This window comes from Gobio gobio (genome assembly GCF_949357685.1).
Source record: "Gobio gobio genome assembly, chromosome: 18".
Taxonomy (NCBI): domain Eukaryota; kingdom Metazoa; phylum Chordata; class Actinopteri; order Cypriniformes; family Gobionidae; genus Gobio; species Gobio gobio.
This window is the reverse complement of record NC_137111.1, coordinates 6,361,067-6,374,302: the sequence shown is the minus strand read 5'-3', so window position 1 is coordinate 6,374,302 and position 13,236 is coordinate 6,361,067.

Here is a 13,236-nt window from a genome sequence, read left to right as displayed (position 1 = left end):
CACGCCTTTGTTCTGAAAAAGTGACATCTAGCCGCAAAAAAATTACATATTGTGCCTTTAAAGGGAAGTAAGTGTGTAAAGTGCACATGCTGTGACCCAATACTGAAATCCCTCCAAAGGAAATTACGGTTATTCCATAAGAGCAATCATTTGCATGGACAGCATAGGCCTATATGATGCATGTAGGGGACAAACGTTAGCGGTTCTTTTGATTTAAAGAGAGAAATTACTGTAGAAAATACCATAACTGGGGGCTTTTTTAAACATGAATGACTAATTCACCATTTCATTTTTTTAAAACAATTCTGGTATGATTTTTGTTGAAATCTATGAATATACATTTTGATGGATTTATTAATATCTTTATAAGTTTTGGTATAGTCCACTTCAGACATTCTGCTAACTGCTACATGTCAACTAGCTCTCATTAGAGTATTAGTAGACTGTCTGCTTAGTGTCTGCTAACTTTGACGCTCCCCCTTCAGACATTATACTGACTATAAATAACTTTACATCTACAAGTCAACTTATTCTAACGCTAACCTAACAGCTTACTAATACTCTAATGAGAGTTAGCTGACATGTCGGTGCAAAGTTACTATAGACAACAGGATGTCTAAAGGGGACCATCGAAATAAAGTGCAACAAAACATTTTTTATGAGATAATGTTGGTCAGACACTGGTATTTTTTAATGAGATGAAGGTAAAGGGATTTTTCTTTCTGAAAGCCATACTTTTCCAGCCGTGCCCTTCAAGCTTTCCCTCATTGAAACATCATCATCACGTCACTAAAAACTTTCCCAGTTGTATAATATTTATTTTGGAGCTTAAAGTGTCTAAATTATTAATTAAAAACCTGAAATTCCTGTTTGTTTTTTTTATTGCTGAGCCTGACTATTACTCAAAGACAGGAAGTTTGTGATTTAATTAGTTTGTGATATGGTTTATTTTCAAAAGTATGGCTCCTAATCTTGACAAAACACAAATCGTTGGAAAGGTCTGAGTCTTCTGTTTTATTATAGAAGTGATATTTTGACAGAAATGTATTGATTTGTTACAGGAAAATGCATGAAAAAACTAAGGTAATTTATTCCACAAAAATGAATGACACACACAAGTAATGTCTCACTTTAGCCTACTTAAACACACTAATTGTATGAATATGACTTAAATAGGCCTATAAAGTTGAAACTATTAAATAGCAGTTTTTGTAACACAATAAAGTACCACACTAATTTAAATTTACTAAATAATTTATAATTTATTTACAAAATAACATAAAGTGAAAATAAAGTGGCATTTTGGGGTTATGGAAACAACAGTTACCATGGCAAATATAAAAATATGAACTGTTAATGAATATGACCGCTCCTGATTAGCACAGAATGCATGCAAATCCTTCTCACACACGGCGTACCTGTTATGAGATTTATTGGTACTTTACTTTTATTTCATGACTTACTTTGCATGATCGTATAGTTTCTCTTGCGCTTAATATATGAAGTGATATACAGCGTTTGCACGTGCAGTTGAAGTGTGTGCGCTACGAGCACAGTATAACGGCTGACAGGACATGAAAGTTCGGTTTTCTAAGGTGAAAGAGACATACAGGTACTGGTCATATAATTAGAATATCATCAAAAAGTTGATTTATTTCACTAATTCCATTCAAAAAGTGAAACTTGTATATTATATTCATTAATTACACACAGACTGATATATTTCAAATGTTTATTTATCTTAATTTTGATGATTATAACTGACAACTAAGGAAAATCCCAAATTCAGTATCTCAGAAAATTTGAATATTGTGAAAAGGTTCAATATTGAAGACACCTGGTGCCACACTCTAATCAGCTAATTAACTCAAAACACCTGCAAAGGCCTTTAAATGGTCTCTCAGTCTAGTTCTGTAGGCTACACAATCATGGGGAAGACTGCTGACTTGACAGTTGTCCAAAAGACGACAATTGACACCTTGCACTAGGAGGGCAAGACACAAAAGGTCATTGCAAAAGAAGCTGGCTGTTCACAGAGCTCTGTGTCCAAGCACATTAATAGAGAGGCGAAGGGAAGGAAAAGATGTGGTAGAAAAAAGTGTACAAGCAATAGGGATAACCGCACTCTGGAGAGGATTGTGAAACAAAACCCATTCACAAAGAGTGGACTGCAGCTGGAGTCAGTGCTTCAAGAAACCACTACGCACAGACATATGCAAGACATGGGTTTCAGCTGTCGCATTCCTTGTGTCAAGCCACTCTTGAACAACAGACAGCGTCAGAAGCGTCTCGCCTGGGCTAAAGACATAAAGGACTGGACTGCTGCTGAGTGGTCCAAAGTTATGTTCTCTATTGAAAGTAAATTTTGCATTTCCTTTGTAAATCAGGGTCCCAGAGTCTAGAGGAAGAGAGGAGAGGCACACAATCCACGTTGCTTGAGGTCCAGTGTAAAGTTTCCACAGTCAGTGATGGTTTGGGTTGCCATGTCATCTGCTGGTGTTGGTCCACTGTGTTTTCTGAGGTCCAAGGTCAACGCAGCCGTATACCAGGAGGTTTTAGAGCACTTCATGCTTCCTGCTGCTGACCAACTTTATGGAGATGCAGATTTCATGCAACCAGTGCCTGGTTTAAGGACCATGGTATCCCTGTTCTTAGTTGGCCAGCAAACTCGCCTGACCTCAACCCCATAGAAAATCTATGGGGTATTGTAAAGAGGAAGATGCGATATGCCAGACCCAACAATGCAGAAGAGCTGAAGGCCACTATCAGAGCAACCTGGGCTCTCACAACACCTGAGCAGTGCCACAGACTGATCTCCTCATGCCACGCCGCATTGCTGCAGTAATTCAGGCAAAAGGAGCCACAATAAGTATTGAGTGCTGGACATGCTCATACTTTTCATGTTCATACTTTTCAGTTGGCCAAGATTTCAAAAAATCCTTTCTTTGTATTGGTCTTAAGTAATTTAAGTAAGTTAATTCTGAGATACTGAATTTGGGATTTTCCTTCAGTTATAATCATCAAAATGAAAAGAAATAAACATTTGAAATATATCAGTCTGTGTGTAATGAATGAATATAATATACGTTTCACTTTTTGAAAGGAATTAGTGAAATAAATCAACTTTTTGATGATATTCTAATTATATGACCAGCACCTGTATAGCCTAAGAACATATCATCTGACCGCAGATACTGAATCGGGAAAACGCGTTTTTCTCAGGCACGCCGCGACCCACTCAGAACAATGGGTCTTCTTGTGGTGCCTCCTCAGCACTTGGTGTCCTACGCAGCGCGAGATGCGCGTGGTGGGAGCGGCGGCACTGACCTTGAGCGATCACCCAAGTCACGTTACATGCACTTAGTTAGTGTATATTTAGTAAAAAAATACAGCTCTTGTTAGTTGTTAAAAGTGAACTAATTACTATAACCAAATATCAAGGAAGAAAAAAAATATTTTGTGGCATAAGGTTAAGTGAGAGCTGGGCTTCGTCATCTAGGACATTATTCATCATTAATTCTGAAACTAAAACGGTTTGCTGCAATCCTACATGTCACTGTAGTTCTGATCAATATTCCATGAATAATTTTGAATACTGTAAAACAGAGTTCAGGTTTTCCACACACTTGACCACACAGTCAGCACAGATTGCCTCATAGCTTTAATATGACACACAGACGGTGTTTGTGGTGATCTCTTCCTGTCCCAGTTATTTTTCCTTATCTTCAATCTAATCTGAACTCAGTCTGTCTGTCGACGGAAACTCCCACAAGGTTATTTACTGCAGCAGAAAATACACAAGAGACTATTTACTAGTTTTTCTTTTTAAAGGGGAGGTTGATTATGATTTCACGTTTGTAACTTTAGTGAGTGTGTGATGTTGCTGTTTGAGCATAAACAATATGCAAAGTTCAAAGCAAAGGGAGATATTTTATTAGAAAGAAATCACTTTCTACGGACTACAACAAACGGCTGGTTGGGACTACAACAAGCGTATTCACGGGTTAGTGACATCACTAACCCTAAAATTTACATAAACCCCGCCACCGGGAACACACAACAACGGCCATGTTGAGAAGAGGAAGAGTTGTTGTAGTCGAGCACATTTGGGAGTCGCTCAAGCTGTCGTCCGTCTTCCACATTTATTGATACAGTACGAACACAAATGCAATATCATGTCATAAAGCGAGATGACAACATACGTTATAACTGTAATTAAACTAAACTACACCTGTTCTGTCTTCATGCAGCAGATATTCTCTGGCTCATCTCACAACAATTCACACACAAGCGGTTTATAGATTATCATCACAGAATATGCTAATCAATGACTTGAAGATAGTGACATGTGGTCACTTCTTTTTGAGTCTCTCCATCATTGTCCGACTCAGGTTTGAACAGAAAAGTCTGAACAGTTTCTGGTATTTTCAGTGTGTGTGTGTGTGTGTGTGTGAGGTAATCGGAGCTGCCAATGCTCCGTTCACACCAAACGTGAATAGAGCGTCAAAATCGCGTCTACCTTCTAGTTTGACTCTTGAACATTTTGAATCCATTCGCGCGTCCACAGCGAATTAGACGCGTGTATGAATCGAGCGTTTGAAGCGAAATGGAAGCGCGTTCAAGGAGCTCCAGGAGAATATGTCATAAAACACCACTCTGCCTCTTTTCATTTTCATTAAAGATATATATTAAACATTAATAACCACACAAATGTGGTCCAGGCAACTCCTACATTATCTTCACTGCATGTATATTTAAATATCCTTAAAAAGTAAAGTTATGTAACTTCTCTTTGCCCTCAGTCAAAATTATTTGGCAGACAACAAATTATAGATTCATGAGGCCGTTAGATCTACACAAGACGAGCCACTACAGGACATCAGAGCCAGCGGCAGACGTCAGAAGGACTGGCTGAGGAAAGGCTGCTCTCGCCGGGGTTAATGGGCGCTGATTGCCTGGATCTCACAACTCCAAAAACACAAGATTTTTTTTTTTTAAATAGGCGCTCTCTTTATAAATAAACCACAGATTTGAGCTTTAAACAACTACATCCCCACCTGAGAAAGTCTTAAAACTACATTTTATGACACAATAGTAGTATTTTTAAATTATGCAGGGTTTCTCATCACGTCACTTTACCACGTGACAGCAGCGAGCAGGCTCCTGATTGGTTACCGCGGCGCGAATAGACGCCAAAGTTCAGATTTTTCAACTCGGGCGTCATACGCAAATTCGCTTCAAACGCGTGAATGCACAAAAAGCACCATTCGCGTGTAACACACGTATCTTGCAAGACGCTCAATTCGCGTCCAATTCACGTCATTCCAATGATCGCGTTCATCGCGCCGCAGAACCTCCAGACGCGCGTCAACGCGTCTTTCCATTGACTAAACATTGAAATCACTCGCTCCCGACGCTCTATTCTCTAACTCTTGAAGCTCCGCCCTCTTTCCCCAGAAAGGGGAGCAGCAGCTAATTTCCATTTAAAGGGACACAAACAAAAATGGCAAGTTTTTGCCATAGACTGTAAAAAAATATGGACGTAGTGTCCGTGATGTCACCCATAAGATTCTGATGAGCCGTTCTGAAGCGCAAAGTATGGACGAGATGGCCGTTGCCATCTTGGTAGCGCATCATCGCGCGTCACTCCCGGATAACAGAAAATGGGCAAAAAGGCTGGACGTGGGCGGAGCTGAAGTGACGCGATGACTAACAGACAGCAGATAAATGGCACCTGTCACTCGAAGTGGCCACTCCCTTAATTATGCAGAACTTTAATGCTTTATATAATGTAAACGAATGAGTTATAAAAAAATTCACCCCCCTCCCAGTCGGTTTGAAGGGCAAAATTAGCCGTATAGACCAAAAGCATAATTTGTCCCAGACTGTAAACATGTGTTCTTCTGCTGTAAAGTTGGGCATTTTAACATGAGCTCAATGAGATTCTGCTCCTTCTGGAGTCTGGCTCTAGTGGCCAGTCCATGAACTGCAGTTTAAGTCACTGCCATATCGGCTTCAAGAGAAACTGCGGGAGGAGCCGCTTGGTTTTTGCTCACCCTCAAAAAGTGACAATTATTATCTGTGGGGTATTTGGAGCTAAAAATTCACATACAAACTCTAAGGACATCTGACACCTATTTTACATCTTGTAAAAAGGGCCCTTTAAATCATCAATTCTGAGTTCAAACATTGTGCTGTTGTGAGTTGCATCTCTGATCATCTGTCAGTGGAAACGTTGCGACCCTCAGAAGGACAAAATCTCCAGGGCCCAATGATTGATTACATCATCTCATCATTCGGCCTAGGAAGATCAAAAGATCTCAGGCGCCATCTAGTGCCCGTTTCACTGCCCTACACATCTCTCCCCTGAAGACTGCTCTTTATAACCTGATATGCAAACATATTAGACATGAAAGCAGGGCAAAGGGGAGAAATTCCAGGCCTTAACAAAGTCTTTTTTTCTGAAAGTCATGAACAGGGTTAGAGTAAGTGTTAATATAGTATTATATCATGTATTGTAGGTCAGAGGTTTTCAATCTTCTATGGCCAGTTGTTCAAACAGTTTAATCTGGATCAGAATGATCTGGATTTGGAAATCCCATGTTTTGCAATCCAGGATCAGGTACATCTTACTCTAGTGCCGGTTTTTCAAAGCAAAATTGGATTGGATCCACCTGATCCAGACACACGCCTTTTCAGATGACCAAATCTGGATTACTAGTGCTCTACGGAGGCCCTAAAGGGACATGATGATGGAAAAAATATATAAGATAGGGAAAAAATACTTCATGCTTTTGAGTTCTCTCAGAAAGGTTTTGTGTAGCATCACCCGAGAAACTTTGCGTTCGCTCACAGAACTTTTGACTGGTTCATCTCTTATGATTGTGCCAATGTAGTGATAAAACACTTTAAATTTAATATAATATTTTTGTTTGATATTTACAGCTGTTTGAGGATTATTTTATGGTGCCAAAATCTGTTTTACTTTACAGTAGTTTACAGAAAGGCTTAAAATAGAAGCCTAATGTCGACTAATTTATTACTTTAACAGTCAAACTAATCTTGTTAGTGTGTGTGTGTGTGTGTATTACATGATAAAAATTATGTATTTTTTGACCAGTTATAAAGTTTTATTACATGTTTGTTCCTGAAATCCACCCTTCTGCTGGGATCAGGATAATCCGGATCAAAGTTGTCCCAATCCTACTAAAAGTTTTGAACAACACAAACTGATGATTTGATCCAGATCAAAACCACGATTGGATTTTGTGATCTAATCTGATTTCAGAATAATTTTTTCCTTTTGAACAACTCATTTTCAAGATTTGATCCAATCCAATAACCAAAATTTTGAACAACTGGCCCCAAGATGCCACGGACCCCCAAATATGATCATCCCTGTGTGAGGGGCCCCCATCCCAAAATGTAGGCATTCATCTTTCATAAACAACCAATTTATACACATTAAAAATGTTTATTATACAATGAAACTACAATTAGTTTCAGTTATATTATTATATATTTTGTTCTACTCACTGTCTTAATATATTGTTATACTCACCTTAAGGATTATTAGGAACACCTGTTCAATTTCTCATTAATGCAATTATCTAATCAACCAATCACATGGCAGTTGCTTCAATGCATTTAGTACGGTGGCCCAGTAGTGCACAACACAACGAAATTTAAAAAGCATACATAAGTTCACAACACAACGAAATAAATCCACAACACAACGGAATGAAACCATAACACAACGAAATCAAGACACAACACAACGAAATCAAGCCACAACACAAATAAAAATCCACAACACAACGAAATCAAGCCACAACACAACGAAAAGTCCACAACACAACGAAATCAAGCCACAACACAAATAAAAATCCACAACACAACGAAATCAAGCCACAACACAACGAAAAGTCCACAACACAACGAAATCAAGCCACAACACAAATAAAAATCCACAACACAACGAAATCAAGCCACAACACAACGAAAAGTCCACAACACAACGAAATCAAGCCACAACACAAATAAAAATCCACAACACAACGAAATCAAGCCACAACACAACGAAAAGTCCACAACACAACGAAATAGCCACAACACAACGGAATGAAACCACAACACAACGAAAAGTCCACAACACAACGAAATCAAGCCACAACACAAATAAAAATCCACAACACAACGAAATCAAGCCACAACACAACGAAAAGTCCACAACACAACGAAATCAAGCCACAACACAAATAAAAATCCACAACACAACGAAATCAAGCCACAACACAACGAAAAGTCCACAACACAACGAAATAGCCACAACACAACGGAAATGCTCCCAACCACTCGGGGGCACTCGGAGCGCTGTAAAGTTGTCATGCACTGTTCTATAGAGTCGGCAATCTTACAAAGAAATCAATACCACAATTAGTTTTAACAGTATGTAGGCTAACCATTGTTTATCTATATGAAAAATTAATTTAAAATCACCTACATGCATTATAGCTGCATATTTATGCTCGAGAATGCTTTGACCCGATCCCATCGCGCTAAGGGAACGTCTACCAATTCCACCAATTGGTTGAAACGTATAATTTGTATGAATTAAAATTACTTTTAACATTTAAAAACAAACATGTTAAAATTTCACAGCTTGATTGTATTGGTAAAATTGACTTTATAATGCACAACACAACATTGGACTTTGAAAATTAATTTTTTTTTTTTTTTAATTCATACAAATTATGTTTCAACTTGGTGGAATTGGCAGACGCTCCCTTAGCGCCGAGGCAGCGGGTCAAAGCGTTCTCGAGTATAAATATGCAGCTATTATGCACGTAAGTGATTTTTAATTGATATTTCATGTCGATATACAACTGCACACTTAAAACTGATCGTAGTGTTTAAATATTTGTAAGATTGGCGAATCTATAGAACAATGCAAGGAAAACAAACTTTACCGCATTCCGAGAGTCCCCTAGTGGTCAGGAGCATTTCCGTTGTGTTGTGGCTATTTCGTTGTGTTGTGGACTTTTCGTTGTGTTGTGGCTTGATTTCGTTGTGTTGTGGATTTTTCTTTGTGTTGTGGCTTGATTTCGTTGTGTTGTGGCTTGATTTCGTTGTGTTGTGGATTTTTCTTTGTGTTGTGGCTTGATTTCGTTGTGTTGTGTCTTGATTTCGTTGTGTTGTGGTTTCATTTCGTTGTGTTGTGAACTTATGTATGCTTTTTAAATTTTGTTGTGTTGTGCACTACTGGGCCACCGTAATTTAGGGGTGTGGTCCTGGTCAAGACAATCTCCTGAACTCCAAACTGAATGTCAGAATGGGAAAGAAAGGTGATTTAAGCAATTTTGAGCGTGGCATGGTTGTTGGTGCCAGACGAGCCGGTCTGAGTATTTCACAATCTGCTCAGTTACTGGGATTTACACGCACAACCATTTCTAGGGTTTACAAAGAATGGTGTGAAAAGGGAAAAACATCCAGTGTGCGGCAGTCCTGTGGGCGAAAATGCCTTGTTGATGCTAGAGGTCAGAGGAGAATGGGCCGACTGATTCAAGCTGATAGAAGAGCAACTTTGACTGAAATAACCACTCGTTACAACCGAGGTATGCAGCAAAGCATTTGTGAAGCCACAACACACACAACCTTGAGGCGGATGGGCTTCAACAGCAGAAGACCCCACCGGGTACCACTCATCTCCACTACAAATAGGAAAAATAGGCTACAATTTGCACAAGCTCATCAAAATTGGACAGTTGAAGACTGGAAAAATGTTGCCTGGTCTGATGAGTCTTGATTTCTGTTGAGACATTCAGATGGTAGAGTCAGAATTTGGCGTAAACAGAATGAGAACATGGATCCATCATGCCTTGTTACCACTGTGCAGGCTGGTGGTGGTGGTGTAATGGTGTGGGGGATGTTTTCTTGGCACACTTTAGGCCCCTTAGAGCCAATTGGGCATCGTTTAAATACCACGGCCTACCTGAGCATTGTTTCTGACCATGTCCATCCCTTTATGACCACCATGTCCCCATCCTCTGATGGCTACTTCCAGCAGGATAATGCACCATTTCACAAAGCTCGAATCATTTCAAATTGGTTTCTTGAACATGACAATGAGTTCACTGGACTAAAATGGCCCCCACAGTCACCAGATCTCAACCCAATAGAGCATCTTTGGGATGTGGTGGAACGGGAGCTTCGTGCCCTGGATGTGCATCCCACAAATCTCCATCAACTGCAAGATGCTCTCCTATCAATATGGGCCAACATTTCTACAGAATGCTTTCAGCACCTTGTTGAATCAATGCCACAGAGAATTAAGGCAGTTCTGAGGGCGAAAGGGGGTCAAACACAGTATTAGTATGTGTTCCTAATAATCCTTTAGGTGAGTGTATGTATTATTGAATTATTATTATTATTATTATTATTATTATTTCATATTCATCTATTTTTATTTATTTATGAATCTTTTTTTAATTTTAATCACATTCATGTGTTCACTCTAAAAATGCTGGGTTAAAAACAACCCAAGCAATTGGGTTGTTTTAACCCAGCGATTGAGTTGTTTTAAGGAAACATTTAACCCAACCGCTGGGTTAAAACAACCCATTCACTGGGTTAAAGCAACCCAATTGCTAGATTGGAGTGTTTATTTAGATATACAGTAATTTATTGCATTACTCATTTATTTCAATCTAAATTATTATTATTACAGTTTTTGTCTAGCCTTTTCCACGGACCCCAGTTTGAAAACCCCTGTTGTAGGCCACCAAAGTCATAAGACGTCGCAGTTTGGTTAAATATAGGCTCTGACGACAGCTGACGCTGACATCTCATGACCAAATCCAACGCCTGCTAAACGTCATTAGATGGACGTTCACACAACGTCAAATTATAGCATCGTTAGATGTCGATATTTTATTGGTTTTAAGTTTGAGATATTAAAGTTTGCTAACACAACTGATTCATTTGGCACAGTTTCCCAAACCATTCATTCAGCTCTCAAGACTGTTTTCACACACTTTCCAATGTTCTCAATGTTTTCTGCAGAACTCCACAATGCGCTCATTTTGCACAACCGCATAAAACACAAACACATTATATAATTAACTCAAGTGTCACAATGTAAAGTCATAAAGCACACATTTATCAATGAGTGAATATTAAGTATCAAAACTGATGACACACCAATCAGAATCTCAGGATCAAATAAATACTAGCACAGGTGATTATATGCTTTAGAAAATGCATCAGGAATCATCTACAGGGCTTTTACTAACACATACAGTATAATTACAGTACACAGTAACACTTTTCACTATTCTAAACTGCAGATGAACACAAATTGTCAAATGTATTTGTAGCCCATTTTTTACGTCTGCTGTATTTCAGAACCGAGAAATGACTGCCTAAGGGAGGTAGAGAAAGTATTTTGTCAGACGATCAAGATCTTATTTATGTTTACTGTACTGTAATTGACAGTATACTGTATTGAGGTGCATACCAAATTCATACTCAATTCATTGGGATTTAAACTTTTCTTCTCTATGGGACCATGTAAAGTCACATGGTCCTCTGTTGGTCATATAATAATATTCCTTATATGACTTTAGGGGGACGTTCCATTTTGGTTATTCTATGGTCAAATAGGAACATTACAAAGAGGACATTTGGGACATTAACAGAACGTTCCCACATGGTCCTCTGCTGGTCATATATGGCACAGGAAATGAAGGAAAACTAAGGTGAGGACTCAAATGCGGGAAAAAAGGAATGTATTGGGTCATTCGTGGTATGCGGTATCATTTTGGCTTCATAAATGTTGGAAAAAAAGTACATGATTTTAATGTTTTTAGCATAAATAGTGACACATTTAACTATCAGGAATACACATTGGTCAAGCACATTAAAAAAATAATAATTCTGGGCAGATTCATTGTTCAGACACTGGCAGTGAAGGTGTTCCACCCTGTTAGGGACGTACAGATCGTTATCATAAAATGTTAATGTTAAATAATAACGAGCCACCGTTATGCCATCATGGTATTGTTTTTTATTCTTGAAACAATAACACAACTATTATTGATGAATAGAATGTCTTGATTATTAAGAACAGGTACTTTTTGTACCCATTTTTGCCAACAGGATGGTAAATAATAATTTTAAAAAAATGTGTTCAAAAACATATACTGTATATGCTGTTAAAGAAAGTTAGAGTTGTTAAACATTCAATTCATCCAGTAATACGTTGACAGCTTGGTGTTTGGCATGTGTGTGAATTAAATATACAGTGAAATGATTGTCAATAAAAAATGACATTATAATGACGAAAATATTTAATACAAATAAATAAATAAATATGTTCATATGTACACACACACACACACACACACACACACACACACACACACACACACACACACACACACACACACACACACACACACACACACACACACACACACACACACACACACACACACACACACACACACACACACACACACACACACACACACACACACACACACACACACACACACACACACACACACACACACACACACACACACACACACACACACACACACACACACACACACACACACACACACACACACACACACACACACTGCCCCTGCCCCAAAACCTACCCATCACAGGAGACATTCTGCATTTTTACATTTTCAAAAAACATCACTTAGTCTGATTTATAAGATGTTTTCCTCATGGGGACCTAAAAATGTCCCCACAAGGACGAGGATTTCGAATATTGCCTTCTTTGTGGGGACATTTTGTCCCCATAACGTAGGGATTACCAGTCCACACACACACACACACACACACACACACACACACACACACACACACACACACACACACACACACACACACACACACACACACACACACACACACACACACACACACACACACACACACACACACACACACACACACACACACACACACACACACACACACACACACACACACACACACACACACACACACACACACACACATGTTTGTTTTTGTGAAATGTGAGGACATTCCATAGGCGTAATGGTTTTTATACTGTACAAACCGTATTTTCTATCCCCTTACACTGCCCCTGCCCCTAAACCTACCCATCACACACACACACACACACACACACACACACACTGCCCCTGCCCCTAAACCTAACCCTCACAGGAGACTGTGCAGTTCACTTTCTGTGAA